Consider the following 19,946-nt stretch of genomic DNA (forward strand, 5'->3'; position numbering starts at 1 on the left):
TGTGTCCTCGATAGATGTCACGCAAAAAGAAATCGTATTCTTGGAGGCCAGGGAAAAGTGGATGCGGCGATAAATTCAGGGACATAATGGTTTCACAGGCCGGGCAACCTCCTCCTCTCTCTTTGTACGCGCTTGTTGCATCTTTGCCTTAAGTGTGCTATTTATTTTCCGCAACTTGTAATAAAGAGATCAGTTGATGCAGCACTTGTGGTGCGTATTTCTGTCCGTCCTTCGTCAAAGAGGAACAGCTGCGGAAAAGGAGCGCCCCGCAGTTGCGGCGTTGTCGTCCCATTCCTCTGTTACACACACGAAAACGCACTCCTCCTTAAAATTGCGGCTGCAGGCAAAAATGAAGAAGATATGAAGGCCCGATAATGTAGGCACAGCGTTTCCCTCGATACTCGGGATATTTAACGGCTGGATGGCTTTACCAACGACTGATGCGTGCACCTGGGAATCTCCGCGTTTCCCTACTCGGAGCTCGCGGTGCACGAGCGTCGGCCGCGGAACCGGGGAAGCGGCGAAGCGGAAGGGGCGCCGGTCTGGATACGGCAGCGATGCGCGTCTAATTAAGCACCTCATCATGGAGCCACGGTTCCCGATAGCCTTCTTCTCCGTGCCGGGTGATTAAGAGGTCGCCGGTTCGGGCCCCTATATGCCTACCTACAAGCCCCCTAAGCCATCCTCTTCCTCCTCCCCCGCATTACTCATCTCTCGTACGCGACCTGTCCGTTTTCGAGGATGCGTGGTCCGCTGCTGGGCTTAGAGAACACTACTCCCCCCTTATCCCCCCAAACCCTCATAGCCATTCCCGATCCCAGTGCTCCACCTTCTACCCTGTCTCGCCAGCTCTTTCCGGGTGGCGCTATGGCGGAACGAAATCAATTATGAGCGCCCTCTGGGATCAACTGCCCGCGGAAGGTGGCAAAATTGGTGACAGGACGGGAATGGTAGGGGTCCAGAAAAAAAAATAATTTTTTTGTTATGTGTGATGATGTAGCGGTGGTACAGGAGATGGATGCCTGAATGAACGGGAACTTGAACGAAAGAAAAAGTAATGAAACCTGGAAGCACGGACGCACGGAATGATCATCATTGCTCGTCTCCGCTGACATTATTACAGGATATTTTATAACCTTGCATGTGCAAACCGTTTCTGTTACGGTAGTGCACTTTAGATTTTGTGACGGTTGGGTACACCGCGAAGTACTTTCTGTCGTCATGCTGCCTCGCGGAAGCACTGCTTGCCCTACCACTGTTTTGCTTGTTCTGTTTATCTGCACCCCCCCCCCCCCGAATACGCTTCAGATACACGAGTTTGCTACTCAGCGGAGCCAGACGGCTGACCAGACCTTCCCAGTGGAGCCAATCCTAAGACATAGGTCCCGATCATCGCTCGCACAGAAGACAACTAAACCTCTACTCTGCTTCTTGACCGCTACAGGTTTATGCTCACGTTTGTAGCATGTGTATGTATGAGAGCGCTGTGTCTACACTCCTACTATTAATTATTAAGAAATTTAATTGATGTGCGACGTACAGATCTCAGAGAAGCATTCCAATAAAGCGCAGTAACTGCCAAAAAAAAAAAATAAGGATCGACATTTGTTTCTTAGAGAGCCTGAGCCTGCGCCGAAGTACTCCTCGTCTTTCATTCATCAAATTACCAATCTGCATAAAATGATAAAAATACTTGGTTTATTTTTTTTTTCTTTCAATGAAAGATTTTCTCCTTTGTTGAGTAACGGCTTCCGAATATCGTCTGGCCACTTTCACCGAAAACCCTGTTAGAAATACAATTTTTTGGAGGAGAAAAGCGGATTAAACACTACACAAATTTGTGCTTGAAAAAGCAATGCGGGAGGTAACGAATCCGACTGTCCGAGCCTGTGTGCCGTTTTCAAAACTCTTAATTACAAAATTTTGTCAACCTTCCTGTAATCTCAGTATTTAGGGAGATTTCGTTTAAATCTGCTGCTGGCGGAAGGTTCATAGTCGTTTAATAAATGAGCTGTATTTTTTCTGATCGAACGCATTTTCTTCCGAGTGTTCAGAACGCAGAAACCGCTTTCAGGCGAAAGGAATGATAGGAACGAATACCGTACTGCACATAAATTAGTAGCCATTTGTTTTTTTGTTTGAATAGACCGGAGGATTAATACGCATCTCCGAGCGGCTGGTGAGTATTTCCAAGTGAGCAAACGCATGGTAAAACGTTTCGCAGTAAAATAGCGTTAACGAAACCAGATTTGGCCTTCGCACGTGTATGCATGTCTGGATCGAAGCACACGCTACGCCCGCTGTATTATAAGAAGTACTGGTTGCTTTGTGGCTCACATTTTTCGCTACTATACCCCTACTATTTGCTTGTGATCGTCCGAAAAAGTGCAACGAAGCTGCTTCACGCACCACCGTGGAAGAGCGGGAAGTTATTTTCCTCACTTGGATTCAGCTTTACGTGTAAATCATACTGAGGCTACTATAAAAGAAAACGACGACAGAAAACAGCGAATAATGCGTAGGGGTAGCAGTAATACCCGCGCGTTGGCTCAGCCGCTATGGCTTCGCGCTGCCGAATGTAACGATGCGGGTTAAATCCGGGACGCCGTGGCCGTTTTTCTGGTAGAGCTGAAAAACAAAAAAAAAAAACACCGTATATCGAGATTTTCGTGCACGTTAAAGATCCTCAGGTTGACAAAATTAATTCAGAACCCTTCAACGGGGCCCGCTTCGACGCCCAGGAACTTTAAACCAGGCGGCAGGGCAGAGAATGCGCCATGAATTTACGTTACCTACGATCAGCGATTCGCCAAATCAACGTTCATTTCAACGAGCTGCATCAGAACGCGTCTTTGCCCATTGGTATATTCAAAACGTGAATTGCGCGAAAAGCGTTTACGAAAGCGCCTTCTTTGCCATAATTTTGCGCGTAAACCTTTCGGGTGGACGATCACGCAACCGTTTTCCGCGCTATGTATAGCGGGTTTGTGTTCAGGTGCGTGAGCATGCGCGATTGTTGCAGTTCCGGATACATGGAGAAAAAACGAATTGCGGTGAGAGGCAGATCCGCAGAGCGACGTCATCTTCCGGGTCTTCACACATGTATATATGGTCTTTCCCGCTTGTCTATCCCTTTTAAGCCAATAGCTTCTTTTATATTCCTATCATATCCACCTGCCCCTTTCCTTCGCCGTCCGTTCGTTGTTCCTCAAGAACAACACAGCGGAAAATAATCGCAAAATCTTAACTTGAGCACCCGGAATGAATCTCAATGCCGGTTTAAAAATTTGCATGAATACGAGTCACAGTGCGACATGCAGTTTCCATATATTTGGTTTGTGTGGGCCTGTTCATACCCTGGTCAGCCCTAATGCAGGTCAAGTTATAGGTCTACGTGACCTAACAGGGCCAAACGTTCAATCAGAGCGCCTGAGTGCTTTGCTGGTTCATTGCGTTACGCAGCGAGACTAAAGGCGAAACCATGTGCGGAAGAAAGGAATTCCACCAGTTACAGCTGTCGCATCCGCCTTATCTCGTTTCGTCGTGTTGCATCCCCGTGCGCCCCGCATCACTGCCTCAGATCTTGACTGCTGTTACGATGAACGGAGGACCTCATTCCCACAAGAAACAGTCTGGGGAAACCAAGAAAACGTTCCGTTTTACGCTTAGCGCATCTCTGCCAACGCGGCAACAATGTCCCGCCGCTAATCCATCGCTGTTGGGGCCCCACGGGCCGCGCCAAAGAAGCCACTATGATCCTGGAAAAGTAGTTGAGCTAAGCCATGTTAGAGCAGCGTGAATGAGAAGCCGTCTGCACGAACACGCGGGAGTCGGAACTTCTCAACGGAAGCACGAAACTATCGAAGTCACTGTCCCTCTGACGTCATCTCAGGGGACCTATACGCACATTATACGAACCCAAAAACTAGGCAAAACAGACGGTGTTTTAATTCGTGCTGTCCTGGCGCGCCATCTTCTTCAAGATTAATGTTCCGCGCAGGCAGTTTATATGTATTGTCGGGTACTGGCGTAGATCGTTCAGTAGTAAATAACATCTCCTGACAAAACAGACCAGCTGCCGTGGCACTTAAGAGCCAGTGCAGCAACAATAACGATGCGGGAATTGCCCGCGGTTTTCGCAAAAAAGGAGCCTTGCAGCTCGACTGAGGCTGCGTCAGCAGGATACCACCGCACAAGAGCAATTCCGCTGGCACAACCGATGCATGCGGGCAATAAGAACTGACGTTGGCTGAAAGAGCCAACGTGCGCCAGAGCTCTCAGCCCCCTACTAAAAGCTTAATGTATCCTAGTAGAGAGTTTTAGCACAGCGGCTAGCGTACGCTCACGCTACAGAGGCGACTGCCGGGACGCGACTGGGCAGGTGCGAATTCATTCGACGGGGACGGTCGCCTATGTCGTCTAGCCGAGCCCCCGCATTCGTTCCGCTGAAAGGCGACCTCCTCGCCCTCCCAGAGCACGCATGCACAATCGGGTACCGGCAACCCGCCTCCGAAGCGTTAGCGTACGCCAGCCGCTATGCTAAACCCCCGGAATAGCATGCTAAAGCCTCGGAATGCACCGCGAACCTAATCCCAACCTCTCCTCATCTGAGGATGAAGTGGTCCTAATGCTGATTAGTAATGGTGGCGTAGGTGTCGCTTAAATTGCGTAATGATGCGTGCGGGTGCGCACGGATAAATTCTTGCTTCAAGAAAGGCATGCCCATCGCTTCCTTTGCTAAAATACCAGCTGCGTAAACATGTTAAGATTATGGGGTTTAACGCGCCGGCGCTACAAAAGCCAACGATACTAAATTGCTTACGTTGACACAGCAACGTTACTAGTACTATATTCCTTCGATGCTTTATTGAAGGACTCTGCTAGAACTATAGAGTTTCATACTAATATATGCTAGAGGGAAATCTGTCACTGCAGTCGCGGGTCGCGTGAGCAGCGCTCTTGCCACTAGCGACGTTCCTCGCCTAGTGGGCTCAGCTATCCATACGGCTTCTTTTTTGTCTCGAAGTCAAAATCAACGGTTAACATATTTTCCTTGTTCATCGTACATGGAGCTTCTAAATAATTACTGACAAATTGATCTTTTTGGAGGTTCAATTTTATAATGATAAAACAGCTTTCATGAACCTTCTAAGTAATATTGTTGCTTTTTGCAGCCACGGCCAACCTTTCAGCCTGTTCATGAGTCATGCCAAGGACAAGTGGAACGTGCCTGCCCGGTACAATACGCAACGCTCGCTGAAGCACGGCTCCCCTGGACAGTGGCGCCAGATTTCCCTCTAGTATATATTACTATGAAACTCTATGACTAGAACAGCTTCAGTTGCAAAACTTGGCGGCCCTGCGCGGAACCGCCGCCTGCCGGTGTGCCTCGTGGCGCTGCAGTCGCATCTAGCTTCACTTCTCTCCGAGCCGGACACCTCGACGGGCGGGACGACGCGGCCTGGGGCGAAGTAGGCGGAGCAACAGTGGTCTGTTATGCGGTTGTCGGTTGGCACCACATTTTCTCAACCAGAAGTTAGAGCACTGCGCGGTCCCGGGCTGACCCGGACGCCCCGGCCCGACCCGAAGCGTTTATAGACGGGCCCTTGCACAATGCCGCGGCTTGAACCCGTGGGCCTGGGCCGTTAATATTTACGACGTGTAGAAAAAAACGTTAAAAAGAATGTTCGGTGTTTGCTTCCACGGGCTTCTTGATGGTGGTTGTCCGTATACTATATTGTTTTAAAAACGTTTTTTGCTAGGACTTATAGTCACGCCTCTTATTCTAATCGAATTTTATGCGCTGGATCAAGATTTTATATTTTGGGGTGTTGCATACCAGATATACGATTCCAAGGAACGCCGTAGCCGGGAACAGATTCGTTCAGACTACCTAGAGCTGTGCACCTATGTCTACGTACCCGTGTGTTTTACACGTCGCACACAGCAAAATGCGGGTTCCCAGGCCAGTAATCGAACTGGCCTGCTAGAGAAGCAGCCCCGCAGAGCAACCACGGCAGGTAAAATATTTCAATGCATCTAGAGTGCTCGTGTATTGAAACGCAGCGTCAAAAATTTCAGCATGCCAACTTGTGCCTGACACAATCACGTGATGTCGGCAAAAATCTGGTCAACAAAGGCGATGGTGGTTCTAATGTAAGATTACGAGCTATTATTACACCGATGTGACATGAACGAGGAGTGTTGGAATCTAAAGTATGTGGACTACTAATTAACCCTGAATTTTCGCATTTCAATCCATGGGTCCTATACACACCAGGTGTTCCGCCTGATTGCCAGCTGGGAGGGCTGCCAACAAAATATAATAAACAAATTCTCTTCAACTTCTGAGCCCAGGCCTGGTCACGCACACGTGGGCCCTCTGTAGGCTTAGAAATAAATCATCGAGCGCGGGCCTGGCCTGGGTTTTAGACGACAGAGCGGAACAAACTGAGCTCACTTAGGGACGCCCGGGCCCGGCCCGGGCTAGTTGTTACGGGCCCTGGTCGGGCTTGTGGTCACAGCTATATAAGTGGACCATACACTTGTTTACGCTATTTTCTTGAAAAAAAAAACATTTGTTGATTAACAACAGTTGGACTGTTCTTTTTGTGAATCATAAATGTTCTCGCTAGCTATTCGATAACCGTCCCAAAGGTTTTCATCACACGACATGGGATTTATACGGAGCAGGGGAAAGGTAGGAGCAATTTTCATTTCTGCGTGAGCCTGAACAGGGGTGATTTCTAAGAAAGACACACATACACGTACACAGCTTTATTTTGACTACTGAACTTGAATGTAGTGGCTTTTAACTATAGTCTCCTCAAAATGCTGACCAAAGTGATGAGGCGTATGAGTTTAAGGTCTACTGCCTGTGCCACACCCTTCAATTGGCAGTTTAATGCTCCCATGGAAGGGCACCTTATCTATTTGCACTGGGGCCCTCAATAGAGAATTGGTTCGAAGGCCTTCGGAAGACCTTTGAAACGGCCGTGCTGCGCAGGCATACGTGATGTTAAGATCCTGAAGGTGCACCAGGTGCGCATAAAATTCCTGAGGCACATACGGTTGCAGTCGAAATCATGCTTTGAACGACGGAGTAACCCCGTGGTGTACAAACACACCGGGACGTTCATTTTCCAACGCATCACGCTCTAGCGCGCCTCACGCTTCAAATACACCTGGAGCCTCGGGAGTTCTAGTTCTCAGAGACACAAGAAGTATATAGAACCTTAGCCATATAAGCTCTATTAAAAAAAAAAAAACACGACGGAGAAATTGTGCCGCTACTAAGTGCATTAGTCCCGATTGGTAGAACAGGAGAACGACCGTAGGGGGCGCATTTGCCTTTTTCGCGCAGGCACGCGCTTCCAGCAGCAAAGCATGAAGGATTAATAGAATGAAGCTTAATGCTTCTGGCACTTTCACAAGTTTGATGCACGCATCATAACATTTTTTTAAGAGTAACCGCGTAATTTTTCGCTACGTCTGTGAAACAGCGGCCGAGACCCATTCTTGAAGCGAAATACGCCAAGAAGCATAGGAAGCCGCTTCATGTTGATGTCACGTTCGTCTTGTATCACAAATTTTTCAACGGCAAACGCCAGCACTCGCGAAACTTAGCGTGCAACCCCCACAAGCAATGCGTCCGCACGGGATTTTCGGATGCTGCCGGCAGCGGCGGGGCGGCTACAGCGGAGCCGGATGGACAGGCGCCGCCATCTGGCGGCGGGCAAAGGAGTGGAGACGCCGGCTGCATGGCCTCAGCTGCCGGCGGCGCCGCCTGAAGCAGATCGCGGAGGCCACGCCGGCTGCATGGCCTGCCGCCTCCGAGATCACCCCACGCGCGCGGGGTGATCTCTCCCCGCTGTAAGGGCGCGGGCAGAGAGTTTCACAACTGCAGCTCTTCTAGTAACGTTGACACAGGCTATGAGGCGCGCCGTAGTGAAGGGCTCCGGATAAATTTTGACCACCTAGGGGATATTTAACATGCGCTGAAATCTCAACACACCGGCGTCTTCGCTTCTCGCCTCCACCAGAAAAGCGGCCGCCGCGACCGGGAAACAAACACGCGTGCTTCGTTAAGAGCTTCCGAAAGAGCAGAAACAAACGCGCGTTACCCGTGTGGGCCCAACGATTGTTGTGTCGTAGTACGCTGAAATAAGGGTTCGCCGCGAGTCTCTGAGTTCTCAAGCGCTTCCTGTCGACATCACCGGACTATTTTGAAATTAACGACTACGTTCTCCGCCGACGACGCACAATCTGCTGCCATTTGTTCCAATCCACGATATCTTTGTTTTACCTACGACCTAATCTTCGAAAGGGAGGCGACAAACAATAATTCATAAAAAGGCAAGGAAAGCCTGTTAATGCGTGACATAAATTCGTGCTATAATACAACTATCTTTCTCCTTTGAACGTTTCGTTTCTTTTTAAGGCGCCAGCATTAGCACGCCCGTGCTAACACTCGTAAAAAAGAGTCGTGGCACTTCCAGAACACTAACCAGTTCTGAACAAGAGTGTGAACAAGGCTCCCGTTCGGGGTGTCGAAACGTCATTGTTTTAGTTGTTTTATTTTCTCTGGTGGTCGGCGTATTCTTTATTATGTACTTCACTAACCAGTTCCATGTCCCAGTATAAACTATGTACTTAGTGCTTTTACTAACTGGCCGTGCGTAATCTAGTAAAAAGCTACGCGTGACCATGTGGATCGGCTGAGCGTGCAGCACGGCATAGACACATTCAATACGCACATATCACACTTGGACAACAAATAAATTGAGGAAGAAAACCAACGAAATGCACAAGGAGAGAGAGAGTATGACTTAATTACGTTAGAAATATATCTCCCCTTCTTGCTTTTATAGCCAGCAGCGGAAAGTCATCTGATAGAGTTGGCGGGCTTGTCGCAGAAATTAAATATTTTAGCGACAATTTTAAAATTATGCATTTAAATGCGAGAATGTACAAGTCAGCGTATGGATTTGCAAAAACTTTTTAATCGGGATTTGGAGTGGGAAAAGTGCTGTAGTTATTACGTTTAATAATTCATAGAATATTGTTACTGTCAGTGAATGTTATTATCAAACAAGCAGCAGTTGCTAAGTGCACGGTCTAGACTAGTAACGGTTCCACACTTGGTGGCAGGACCTACGTACCATTCTGGAACGTAGTAGAGTTCGTAAGTAGTTAGAAAATACAGCCGTTACTACCATTTACGAGCTTTTATGTTAAGAGTGAACCAATAACCGCTTCCCGGCTTATGTACCACAATCTGGCGCGGAGCCAATGAAAGACAGGACACGTAGCTCGCAGCGCGTTGGAATGCGCCCTCGGACGGAGTCGGTGCTCGGACAGCTCGGCCATCAACAGATTCACTCCGCTTCCTGGCAACTCAGGCGATCGCGCACTGTCGCATTTGTTGCTGCATTTGTGCTCTGCGTGCGGTATAGTTGAAAGCAACTATCGACCCCACGCCTTCCACGAGCGGCACAAGCGATACTGCAGTAGAGCGTCGGCGCAAGAATGCGGAGGCTATGCGATGAAGGCCTGCAACCCAAATGGAAGAGGAAAAACAGCGCCGCTTGGTGATGCCTTAGTACAAACATTCGTTTCAAGGCTTAATTCAGAGTTCATCTGATCGCACCGCGCAAAACGGGGACGCGCAAAGTACATAAGATGAAGAAAAACTATTGATAACGCATTAATGTCGCGTGAGTACTAGTACTAGTATTGATCGCCGCCCCCCTTTTTTTCTTTGACCTGAGTGGACAGGCCCGAATGCGGGACTGTAGGTAAAAAAAAAAAAAACGCATGAAGACTACGCTGCTTCCCCCAGACGGCCACTGTCCACGAAAGTCCGCATGTAAAGCAAGGAAAAAAAATATATGGGCGGTAATGAAAGAAAGCTGCCTCCGTGGGTCACATTTGGCTCATGGCAATGCAAAAACATAATAATTTTGCCGCACACCATAACGAGGTTTGAGGTCACTGTGGAAAACTCGAAACTCCAACGACTGCTTAACTGAAGAGTAATGATTTCGCGCAGTGTCCTCTTTCCTGGGCTTGCATTAGCATCGGTATTTACAAGGACGGTACGATAATGGACGCAGCTGCTCAAGCCCTTTCGTAGCCGAGGGGGAGACGGAACGATGGACCGCTTCGGAGAAACATTAATGCACGCCTGTGAGTGCACTTTCATGCGGAGCCTGGGACCGAAATTGGGTTCACGCACTAAAACGACTCACATGCAGAACAACCAAACCTTTTGTGGATAGCCGTTCGAACATCAGAAAAGTCGCGCCTTTCGAGCTGGTTACGAAAAGTACATGTTTTGTGTACGTAGGCTTACCCGTACGCGTCCCCGCACCTGCGTCGGCTCACCAGTCTCGTCAACGGGCTTTTCCTTAGTGACGAGCGCCACTCGCAACTATTCTTGGTTGGTTAGTCATCACAGACGTCGGCGAGGATGAATCGTCTGCCCTTGTGGCCTTGCGCAAAACTACCATTGAGATCAACCCAAGACTTGGATTTTTTTTTTTTAATAAAGTTTGCCAAGCAACCAAAAATCCAACCGACCGACCGACCGACCGACCATTCACGCACCTGCCGTAACTACCTGTTCTGAAGAGCTTCCGCTCGCAAGCTGCTGTACTGGTCTTGATTCAGTGCACAAACTGACCGCTAAGCGGCGCGCATATATACGTACGCACTGCCGCATCGCTATTTAGTGCGTTCTGGGGAGAGCTCGAATACTGTTCCACTGTCGGAGCGATTTATCATGTGGAAATCTCCGTCGCAGTCCTCTTTACCCAATCGTCTCTCTCCACTCGTCTCATCCTGAATTGAACAGTTCTAAGTAGGCCACTCGCCCTCTTCGTCTACACGGACGCAACTCGCACGCAAGAATCTCGCCAATCACGATCCTACGGTGCGAATCTTTGACGGGTCGAGAACCCCTTCACGACAGCCTCAAAGTGGCGAAGAAATAGACAGGTCTTAGATCCGTCGTAGCTGGAGAAGTAAGGCGGGAGAGATATCCAGATAAATCTATTGATTGATTAATGGGGTGTAACGCGTCGACGCTTCACAGCCGATCAGGCATGCCGTAGTGGAGGGCTCCACATTAATTTTGACCACCTGGGGATCTTTAATGTGCGCCTAAATCTAGAACACACGGGCGTTTTTGCTTTCCGCCTCCATCAGAAAATGGCCGCCGTGGCCGGGAATCGAACTCGCGTCATATCCAGATAACTTTTGTTGTCAATTGAGCATTGGAATTTTTAACAAGTGCCCCAAGCACCGTTGTGCACTTTCCGCCACGACCGGGAGTATAAAGCTGCAAATGCCGGGCTAACAGGAGTGCGCGCTAATCATAGCCTTAAACGCCAACACGGCCGTTCACCCTAGCAGAATGTTTCCAACGCAAGTTTCCTAACAGCATGCCTGTGAAGGCTGATGTTCAAGAGAACGAAAATCCCCCTCCAAAGCAGGGAATGGGGTGACAAGGTGGTCCTATGGCACAGCGTCCTGGCCGTGGCGGTAGGGTGGCTGGCTGAAACCACGGACACAATTACCAAGTCTGCGGCCATTCTCTGTGCGTTGAATCGCCAAACTTTATATGAATCAATACTTGGTCGTCTGCTACGTTGCACGTTGCTGCCCGCGGACAGTCTGCGCGCCGGAAATAATTTCGGGGGCCGACTCCTGCGGTGAAACCAACCCAAGTTCTAGTTACCCTGTGGTGGTTAGCTACTGCAGATATAATTCCAAATTTAAATTTTGACGTTTTAATGGTAACAGCGTCATGGGCGAGCAGTATCGCACATGCCAGTTTCTCGTAGAGACAGTGTAAATGCGGGCACGCCGGCATGAGGCAAAGTAGCCGCTATAATAATGCGTAATCTTGCGGCATGCCAGTCTAAATTGCCCTCCTTGACATCTTCAATCTGTATTCGCCTGATGCTTGAGCAGCGTGAAAATTGATAAACATTTAGTTAACTTAGATTAACTAAACGTTCACCTAAGGGAAGTAGTGTTGCTGCCTTTTTTTTTTTTTCTGTTTGCGTTCTCTTCTTCTGTAGCGTCTGAAAGTCTGCTTCTTTCCGCTGAGAACAGTTTGAAATGCGACGCATTTGTTTGAGACCTAAAAACTTCACCTTCCTTTCGCTGTTTCTAAAAACCAAAGACTCTAAACATAAAACATAAAAAGGTTCCAACAGCTAAATTTTTATGTTTGGGTGAAGAAAGGGCCACACGGTCGCGGGGTGGGAAGGAGTTCGGAGTTTGGTGTTTTCCAACAGCACTTACGAATGCGAGTGCTTTTTTGCTGTTAAATACGCTATTTAAAAGTAGCAATCCGTCAAATAAAACCCGCTAGAACTGTCATTTCGTCATCTTTGCCTGTTTGCTTGATTGATTGTAGGGTTTAACGCGCCGACGCAACGCAGGCGATGAGGCGCGCCGTAGTGGAGGGCTCCGGATTAATTTCGACTACCTGCGGATCTTTAACGTGCGCCGAAATCTCGTACACACGGGCGTTTTAGCTTACCGCCTCCGTCAGAAAAGCGGCCGCGCGGCCGGGAATCGAACCCGCGACTTCGTAGCTTTGCCTGTTTGCGTTCTCATTTTTATAGAAACCGGTTTTAAGCGCATCGTTAGTTATTTAAAGGGGCATAGTGCAGACAAAACCCAGACGTAAACTTCGCTCAAACGTAAAACGTAAACTTCACTCAAATAAGCTACATAATTAGGAAAAAAGGGAATGTCTATGCGGCCCACTCGCTCATTTCCGGCAACAAAACCTATGATGTCATATTTGCCAGCTCTGCGATTGGCTGAGGCCCGCAAAAGCCAACGCAAATTAGGCAGGGCATACTAGCTCGCCGAACGAGCTGTCTGCGCTTACAGTTAGGGCACATTCTTTTTATAACAGTAGAATTGTGGGGTAAACAGTGGAAGTTACGAAAGTACACGTAAACATAGAAGTATGTACTGCTGAGCACGAGGACCGGGTTCGATTCCCGGCCGCGCGGCCGCTTTTCTGATGAAGGCGAAAAGCTAAAACGCCCATATGTACGACATTTCGGCGCACGTTTAAGATCCCCAGGTGGTCAAAATTAATCCGGAGCCCTCCATTACAGCGCGCCTCATCGCCTGCCTTGCGTCGGCGCGTTAAACCCCAACATAAATCCAAATCAATCAATCCAATAAATCAAACATTGAAGTAACGATGCGTACTGCTGTTGGTAATACGCGCATAAGGCTTGTTTTAGCTGCAGAGCACTGCGGTGCTTTTGGGTTGTCTCAGACGACACTGGCGCGTTGTGCTGCTGAGCACGAAATCGCGGGTTCGATTCCCGGCTGCGGCAGCCGCTTTTCTGCCGGAGGCGAAAAGCAAAGACGCCCGTGTGCTCGAGATTTCGGCGCACGTTAAAGATCTCCAGGTGGTCAAAATCAATCCAGAGCCCTCCTCTACGGCGCGCCTCATCACCTGCTTTGCGTCGGTGCCTTAAACCCTACACTCCATCAGACGACACTGCCGATTGGCGTAAGCGACGGTGCCTTACGTGACCATATTTGTCGATCGAACACCAGGTTTCACGAAACGATTATTTTCTACCTTAACAAAAAGAAGCCAGGCACAAATACGGCCAAAAACAAAGCGAAGGCAGAAAACGGCCTGCTGCGGTATGGTGGCGCCATCTAGCTTGACTAGCGGTAAACGAGGCTCCGCAACACCCTAGGTTTACCTAGACGACCTGCTCTGGTGATGTGATTGAAGATGTCCTGAAAAAACACCAATTGGAGGGAGAATAAATTTTTTTCTTAAATTGATTAATTTCTCAGTGAACAAAGCATCGTTTGCTTCCGGACAAGATCTGGGGAACTGCAAAACACGAAGTCTTTCGAATAAAACACACTGTATTTTTTCTGCATGGCGTCTTTAGCGCTGACGTTCCCGCTAGAAGGGTGTATTTAAAAACGTAAAATCATCGAATGGAGTTGTTTTCAACGTGTTATGCCTCTTGCGAAACTATTTCTGCAGCGTTGCACTCACCGCTGTTACTCACTGGCTCAGGCGTTGCGTCACTGGGCACTACGTACCCGGATCGATCCTCGGCCACTGTTTTCTTTACGGAGGCGAGGAGCAATAAACTTGGGTGCGTACATTCCGACCCATGTTTAAGGTTCCTAAGAGAACTAAATAATTCCGTGGTTTTCGCTCTTCAAATCCCCTTGGTGCGCGAAATCCCGATAAAAAAATTTATAGCGGCGCTAGCAAAGCCCAGAGCAACAAACCGTAGCACGCACAGCGCGCAGACCGGTACGTAAAAGAGGGCCTGGAAGAGTAAGTGGTCAACGTTATGCAAATGTTATGTTAAGAAACGCTCCTATCACCGAAAAGGATGGACTAAAAGGATGCACTAAAAATTAACTGTATCATGACTTTTTGAATATTCTACCAACCTTAACGGTCCGCAGGCCCGGCACGAGAATTTTTAACCTTCACAATAAGCATAAAATGTTTTTTTTACTGTTTATTCATAGCAGTACATCTTATACAGCCTCATACCCGAGAAAAGACAGTTCTCGCAAACTTCAAATATACATTTATGAATACCTTGTGGCAAGGTTGGCTGTGGGTTGACTGAACGTTCCTCTCGAACATGTCTGAACGTAAACGTAACGTACTTGCTAAAGACACCGGCCCCTTCTGTTGATGCACCGATTGGCTAGGTGCCGTAATAATCTTGCAAACATTCAACAGGCTCATACGCACTTCGCTCTCCTGAAAGGCAGACACACTTGAAGCTACCCTACTTTGCAAAGACGAACTCTGGGGAAAAATTGCCGTGCGTAATCAAAGGGTGGCCCCATGCGCTGTGAAGGTAGGGCGCATTCCTTTGAGGATTCGGGAGCGCGAAACAGCGTCCTCGAGAGTAGTTTATTTACGGTACAACTCCCACTCCGTGTCGCGAGAGTCCTCGGGTATACTTACGTTGCTCGCAAGCGCTTCTATAGCCAGTCGTAAAACTCCAGGGCGGCCGCTGTCGCAAGACGGCCTTTTGAGGATCGTACCTTGTAGCGGAGATGCCGTCGTCGCGATGCCAAACACGTTCATCCGAGATGTTGAATCGCGTAAAGTCTCCCTAAGTGGTTCTGACATGGCGTCTAGAACTTCTTTCCCTGGCTTCTGAGCGAGCTTCCTCATCTCCAATTTAATGTATTCTTCACTAGCCTACACTATAGAGGCTGGTGTACAACTTCCTAGTTAACGACGGCTCAGTCAAACTAACAAAAGACAACCTTCTGAGCACGAAGGCTATTCAATAAACGTCTTAAACAAAATTATGAAGATAACACTACAACGTCAGCTTCAATGTCACGTTTCCCCCGTCTAACGGTGTTCTAGTTTTTGTTTTTGTGCGTGCGGGTTTTTTTTAGTAATTACGACAGGAATTATTTCAAGCTAAAAGGATGTTATGACGGATATTGCTAGGGAAGTGCTGTTATTAGAAAAAGATAAAAAGTTCCTGGTCGCTGTTTAATTATGCAGAAAGGCCTGCCAAAAATAATTCATAGATTAAGGGTCACACATAAATGTCGGCATGACATCTACGCACGTCCGTTATAAAACGGCACCCAGAAAAAAAGCGGAGATAATTGCTGTGAAGGGGAGTGAAAACACAGTGTTCCGCGTTCAGCAGATCCCCTCTTGTGGCAAATCTCTTATAGTATTCTTTGGTATAGCAAAGCCCCTATAAGGGCGCTGTCTCGATCGAGCAACGAAAAGAGCGAGAAATGAGCGGAGGAAATATTATTGCAATGCTATTTCGTAATAAAAGCAGCGTAAACAAATGTTTCAATGAAGTTTCGTTTGCAATTAAGGGAATAGAAATACGAGTAAACTCCCGATGAGACGAACTAGACGGGACCATGAAAACGTATTCGTATTACCAGAAATTCGTCTTGAGCGGATGTTTTTGTTTTGCGTTGGGCACGATACAAGACAGCAAAAGTGTTGTTTTCCTTGACCATGAAGTTCGCGTAAGCCGAGTTCGTCTTAACGAGAGTCTAATGCGCTACAAACGCGAACTACATTGGTGAAAAAAAAAGTTCCGGTTTTCTTGCGTTTTTTTTTCTTGCGTACTCTTCTTCTTAGTGCCCGAACGTTTGCTGCTTTGCGCTCAGAAAAATTTGAAATGCGATGTATCTATTTGAGTCTAAAAATTTATCTTCCTTTGCCTGTGCTTTGCAAATCACAGACTGTAAATATATAAAAGGGTGCCTGGAGCTTCCCTTTTTTTTTTGTTATGTAGAAGAAAGGGTCATACGGACGTGGGATAAGAAGGAGTGCGGAAGGTGCCTACAATCACGGTGTACGCGAAATGAATGCCATTACCGCACGCATCAAGTACAGCAGGAAGAACTTACCGTAACAATCAGTGGTTTCGGAAAGAATGGAATCCACAAGGAACGCACTGTCGGAGCATTCCAAGATTCCGAGTCACGTCTGTAGACACGCCACCAGTGGTAACGGGCGCACGTAATTGCCCCCTAACGTCACGCCGGCAATGAAGGTTCAGAAAGAGCGAATAGCCCAGCCACTTAGCAGCCTTGGCACAAAGGCTGAAAACGGAGAGAAAGCGAAGACAAAATGCTCCTGTGCACTGTTCAGTCGTAGTCCGAGTGGAAGTTGGCGCTCTCGTGTCGGGCGCGGGCCGTTGCGACGAACACACAGTTGCGGAATTCACGTCCGCTCGCCGAGACGAGGGCGGGCCCGTTTATACTGGCACGTCGTCGTACGCAGGACAGCTCCTATCCGGTCTCCGTACAATGTCCGATTGCTCCTTGGCACTTCCTTCCTTCAGCTGTCACCGCGCTCGCATACCAAGTGCGGCGGACAGGGGCATAAAAAAAGAAGAGGACAAGAACACTGGCGGTCACAGTTCACAGCCTTGCGGTACGCCAAAGTTTGCCAAGCGGACCACTGCACGGCAAAACGTCCAGAAGTTTGGTCGGTTGATGTCCGGTCAATGTGTAAGCATTGCACAAGGGAGGAACGAAACTTCAGGGTGGGCGGTTTCAGCGCGCCGCGCAGGCTACCGGCCGCATCGCAACGTTCGGCGCGCGCCCCTCCGTCACAAGCCAGGTCTGATTTGCCGCCGGAGGGGAAAGAAGCGGGTCTGAGCTCCGGCCGCGCGGTTATCGTGGCTGCGAAGGTGGCGGGCCTGGCGGCGCTCGCGACGCACCGTGGCCGCCGCCGGCACCACGCACAGCATCCGAGTCACGTGGGGTGGGGAGCATTGAATGCGACGGCACTCGCGCGTTCGCGAGAAGCGCTCTGCGGCAGCTACGGAGCGTCACATAAAGGGGCGAAGGATGAATGACAATGCATTTTAAAAATAGGGAGTAAGGAAAAGGAGATGCTGCCTTCACATAAAAAGGGGGCGCCTCCGGGACGAATCTCTGACAAAATGAGGAAATTGGGGAAAAGAAGAAGAATGTTGCCCAAACGCTGCGCACGACAGTTGGCTGGCGGAGAAGAGATTTCGCAATTGCCGCCACACTGATCGGCACGCGAACGTTACATGCCGGCGGAAGCCTGATCCATCTGTCTGGTTCGTCGGTCCCAGGAATCGTGCTGACGTCGCTGAAGCACGCGAAGCATTTCGTCCCTGGCTTTTGTTTAGGGGGTTGGGAACTTTCGTTTTGTATGAAGGCTTATTAGTCATGATAGCAGCACAAATTTTGGGCGACAACTTTTTCGGGAAGAAATTAATTTGCAGGCGGAAACGAACTACATAAGGGTGCAGAAGGGTGATAGTCGTTGGATGCTCCCTATTCATAAATAGTGCATCTCTGTGGAAGTGACTGAAAAAATTCTACAGAGCTCACAGTGAAATAAAAAAAAGCCAACATCCACACAAACAAAAAAAAAATGAGAGGGACGACATCTGAGGATAATGCCTAAAATATAGCAGCTTAATTGGCCTACACAGCGCCTTATGAGTAAGGCATAAAGGATTATTTCTTTGTTTTCTTAAACTTTGCTTGTTATGTCAGACGAGATTTTTTCGGCGTGGCGGGCTAGTGTCAGACATGGGGTAGTGGATTGTCACGTACCATAGAACAGGACCCTATTTTTTCTTTATTGTTTCGTATTTTCCTTTCCCTCCATTGCATTTTTCTTCTTGCTTCATCCGTCACCTTTTTTTCCCTCTTTCTCCTTCCTTAAAGAGCAGGATGTCGGCAAAAGTCAGTCGACTCTCAGAAGCCCAGGTGAGGCAGCACAGCTTTCTGTGGTTACCTTAAGAAGCCAAAATCAAAGCCCGATAGAACTTGTTAAAGTTGCGAGGAAAAAAAGCGGGATATAACTGTCTTAGGGTGCCATAAATAATGATTTTGTAGATGGAAATCGCTTTCTTGGAGGGGAGCCTTGCCGGTGTGCCGACTGTATCGCCAACTTAAGTATGGTTTGGGAGTTGTATTTGCAATTTGCGTTGTCAAAGGTAAGTGTCTATTGCAACGGTTACATGCGTGCTTCATGTTTCATGTGCGGAAGAAACCGTGCGGTAAACCCAACTTTATCGTGAAAGCGAATGTTGAACAGAAGGCGACTTTAACTTCGTTTATCAAAAATTTCCCGGAAATAGTTACAGTGGAACCCGGCTGTTTCGTTCTTCAGTGCTGCGTTTTTCCAGCTGCTACGTTGTTTTTGTCTAGTCCCGGCGAAGCTGACATAAAGTCCCATTTATTAAAATTCTCACTGTGACGTCGTGGCTCAAAATACCTTCCCAGGATCATTCGTCGCTGACACTGCGAAGCCGCCCGGGCATGGAGGCGCCCGGGAAATATGCGCCGACCTCTATTGTGACGTTGACGAGCCTTGGCCAGGCTTGGCTACAGAACTGACCGCGCGAAGCCGCACGCGGGTGCGATTCGTCACCACTAGATGGCCCTATATTGTTCTATGCTATCACCATCTTCACTGCACTTACAACGGAAGTTTCACTTCAGAATGCCGGAGATGCGTGTTTGTCATAATGCACCACCGCAAGAATAGCACGCGCTCTCGTCGTCATCGTGCGCTTCAAGCTTTGAGAACACCGTTGAACTCGCAACCGCGAACTTTGTCGTGCCTCGATGGCGTCGCGAAAACGGGAGGGGCTTTCCCTTCAGGAAAAGCTTGACGTACTAAGCGCAGTAGACAAGCAGCCAGCGCGTAAGAGAGTCGACATCGCTAGGGACCTTGCATCGCCACGCGTGGTGTTTTCCAGTGATCGCAAAAAGCGCCAATCCTACATTCTTGAGTTTTAAATGCAGAGCATTTCTTAGCCTCGCCTCTTCCTGCGTCGGACGGTGTCAACAGCTCCGCGTCCGCAGCAGGTGCGCCTCTCCTTCCCTCCTCTCTCTCAACAGCAGCTGGCGCGCGCATGCGTAGTAGTCAGCCCGTTCGCTCCGTCGCGGTCTCGGCGTGACAGGTGCGTGATAGCAGCGCGGTGGGGCGTGGAAGGGCGCGCGCTGCTTGCGCATGCGCGCTCCCCCCCCCCGCACTGCTGTCCCTCTACTGCGCGCGCTGCAAATATAGCGGCGAGCGGTCGCTCGTGTTTCAGTCACTGCGTTGCTCCTTCCTTCCTTGGTTGACGCTCGTGCCCACGTTTACTCGTGTCTGCTACTCCAGCATCACGGAAGAAGCGATGGAAGCAACACTGCCTTCAATCAGTACTGAGGCCCCAATGCTCTGCATTTACTCGTGTTCCCCTCGCGGGAAGGCGCGGGAATTTTTTAACGTTCGAATGCCCAAGCTGCAGAAATACATGGTTGCAAGTCAAAACCACGCTGTTTTCGTTCATTTTCGAAGGTTTCCTCACTGCTGCGTTTTTCTGGTTGTTACGTTTTGTTTTACCGGTACGGTGCAAAACGCATGAACGGGATTG

General features: G+C 48.8%; 1 protein-coding gene across 2 annotated transcripts in view; it reads right to left on the reverse strand.

Annotated features, from left to right (window-relative positions):
- The window catches only part of LOC144169758 (immunoglobulin superfamily DCC subclass member 4-like), a 411,050-nt gene that overhangs the window by 388,852 nt on the left and 2,252 nt on the right, over nt 1-19,946 (reverse strand). The window contains exon 1 of one of the 2 annotated variants that reach the window (XM_077699084.1): nt 16,441-17,197. The exons of the other annotated variant lie outside the window; for it this stretch is intronic. The gene's annotated coding sequence lies outside the window, so the exon portion shown is untranslated. Of the gene's footprint in view, nt 1-16,440; nt 17,198-19,946 lie in introns of those variants that run through there. 2 annotated transcript variants of the gene reach the window in all.

Source organism: Haemaphysalis longicornis, unplaced genomic scaffold (assembly GCF_048455015.1).
Source record: "Haemaphysalis longicornis isolate Haplotype H1 unplaced genomic scaffold, Haemaphysalis longicornis Haplotype H1 scaffold_2, whole genome shotgun sequence".
Lineage (NCBI taxonomy): Eukaryota > Metazoa > Arthropoda > Arachnida > Ixodida > Ixodidae > Haemaphysalis > Haemaphysalis longicornis.